The sequence below is a fragment of the Acanthisitta chloris genome, unplaced genomic scaffold, assembly GCF_000695815.1.
Source record: "Acanthisitta chloris isolate BGI_N310 unplaced genomic scaffold, ASM69581v1 scaffold22996, whole genome shotgun sequence".
NCBI lineage: Eukaryota > Metazoa > Chordata > Aves > Passeriformes > Acanthisittidae > Acanthisitta > Acanthisitta chloris.
In genome coordinates, this window is record NW_008676876.1 from 26,674 (window position 1) to 29,067 (window position 2,394).

Consider the following 2,394-nt stretch of genomic DNA (forward strand, 5'->3'; position numbering starts at 1 on the left):
TCAAAGTACCTCTCCTGGAATTCTACTTCTCAAGTGTTACAGCTCAGGATTTATGTATGATAATTTTCTGAATATCAATATTCAGCAATATTGATTATTACTAGACTGGGGACAAAAAATGAAAGAATAGTCTTCCCAAGGAAGAGATTACTTCCATAAACACAACTGTCTTATAAATTATATTACTTCAACCTGGAAGAGCTTTTAAAAGTGGTTTTATATTTGAATGTGAGGAAACCATGGAGCAATCCTGTCCCATTTAGAGAAACTAAAGTTATACCAACAAATAATAATACTAAAAAACAATGTGTTCAAGTGATCCTTGGAACATGCCTTAGAGAAACATTTTGGCAAGAGAGCTGACAGATGTAGTACTTTAACCATCTTCAAGCTGTCAAGAAGGCAAATATTCATAACCACTGGATGAATGGAGACAGAGAAAGAAGTCCTAAGACTCAGCCTCTGCCCAATCTAGAAATGTTCAATGAAGTGAATGATGGAGCTGAAGCCAAGTAAAGTGGGTTTGCTGTGAGAGCTTTCAGGTGAGGAGAAGGTAAGATAGGAGGTGAATACTATTACTTGTATGATTTTCATAGTTAATGATAAAGCAAAAAGCCCTGATGAACCAAACACAATGGTCATAAAAGAAAAAACAACAGATGCTTCAAATTCATGTGACAAGTGAATTACTCAAGGCCATCCTGGATCCCGACCAGCTGGCTCGCCAGGTGCAGTAAATCAACATTATTAGCATAAATTCTGACACTAAAGACAGTACCCAGCAGTATACATTTGCAGACATCATCTTGTTTACCTTTCCTGCTAGCACCTTTCCATGCTGCATTAGCTATGACATGTTTACTACTATATGCTGATAACTGATTTTTGGATCATACATAACCTTGGCTGCAGTCCTGGAGAAATATTTTTCTCAGAGAAATTATCTGGAGAGAGCTTAATAGAGTTATTCATGAAGGAACTAAAACCACAAATAGCTCTGTTACATCCTCCCAAAATACACATACAAATTAGTTTCAACAACCTATATTAAAAGACCTTGGGAGGAACAAATCCACTGATGGGATCAGCTGGCCCAGTATTCTGAATTAAATGAAAAACATTTTGAAACAACACTGTCTTTCCAAATTGCTTTTAAAAATTGCAATGCAATTGCTGGACAGAAATCAGTGGTTTAGAATGACATAGAAGTTGATGAGAAAAATATTTTAATTTCACTCCAAAGAAACACATACTCAGAGCAAGCCACCATTCCCAGAACAAACTACCTTCAGTGTTCATAGTGTATCTGCAATATGACACCAACTACACAGAGTAAGGGAAGAGACGTTCTGGAATTAATTTCAGGAAGGTTCCAGCAGCACAATGCAGGCTTGTCAAATCCTGCCTCCTCTTTAGTTTGACTACTGGAGGTGACTGTATTTTCCTTCATTGCTTTTATGCCAATATGAACCACCACTCTAATATTCATAAGGTCTTATCCAAAAAGTACACTCTTTTCTGACACTAGCATTGGTTAACAGTTTCATATCTGCTTAAAAGAGATTAGCGCAGAAAAGGCCACAAAGACTTTATTCAAAACAAGAGAATCACTATAAAGAGAACAAAATTTTACAACTACTACAACTGAAATGGAGTATAAGGTCTTCGACTATCCTCCTGCAAAACATCTTTACAGTTTTGCACATGCAGAAACATTAATGGTATTCCAACCAGTGGTCTGATTTGTGCAAATAAACTCTATGCTGTCATCACAGCAAGTCACATGGGTAATCTCTCTGAGAAAATGCACCGCAGGTACATTTTCTGACAAACAGCAACTTTGCTGTTCAAAGTATGAACAAAGAGCTTCCTCACAGCAGAAGATCCCACCCACAAATATATGACCGCAACTCCTAGAACATGACATTAATATCATTTCTGGTTAAAACAAAAGAGGAAAAGTTTATGTATCCTGTGAAAGGCACACAATCCTAATTTGTCTTTTCCAGAAAAGATTAAAAATGGAAAATAATGCAACACATAGAGAACAACTGAGGTAAGGTGTCCGTAATACAAACTGAAGACTCATTCTAACGCACTCACAGAGGCATGTGATGGCCACAGACTGAAATACAGGAAATCCCATTTAAACATAAGGAAAAGGCTTTTGTCCTTTAAGAATAATTGAACATTATAACAGGTTGCCCAGGGTGGCTGTGGAGGTTCCACCCTTGAGGGATTAAAAACTGGACCAAGGTACTGCGCAAACTGCTCTCTGAGGCAGGCTCTGAGTTGCCTTGTGTTTTATGCAGGAAGGTTGGACTAGGCATTTTCCAGAGGCCCCTTTAACATTAGCCATTCTGAGATTCAGCAAATTCAATTGCCAAACACATT

At 37.7% G+C, this 2,394-nt stretch overlaps 1 protein-coding gene across 1 annotated transcript in view; it reads right to left on the reverse strand.

The window, feature by feature from the left end:
- The window catches only part of BIRC6 (baculoviral IAP repeat containing 6), a gene marked incomplete at both ends in the record, with an annotated part of 78,746 nt that overhangs the window by 26,237 nt on the left and 50,115 nt on the right, over positions 1-2,394 (reverse strand). The window lies entirely within an intron of this gene.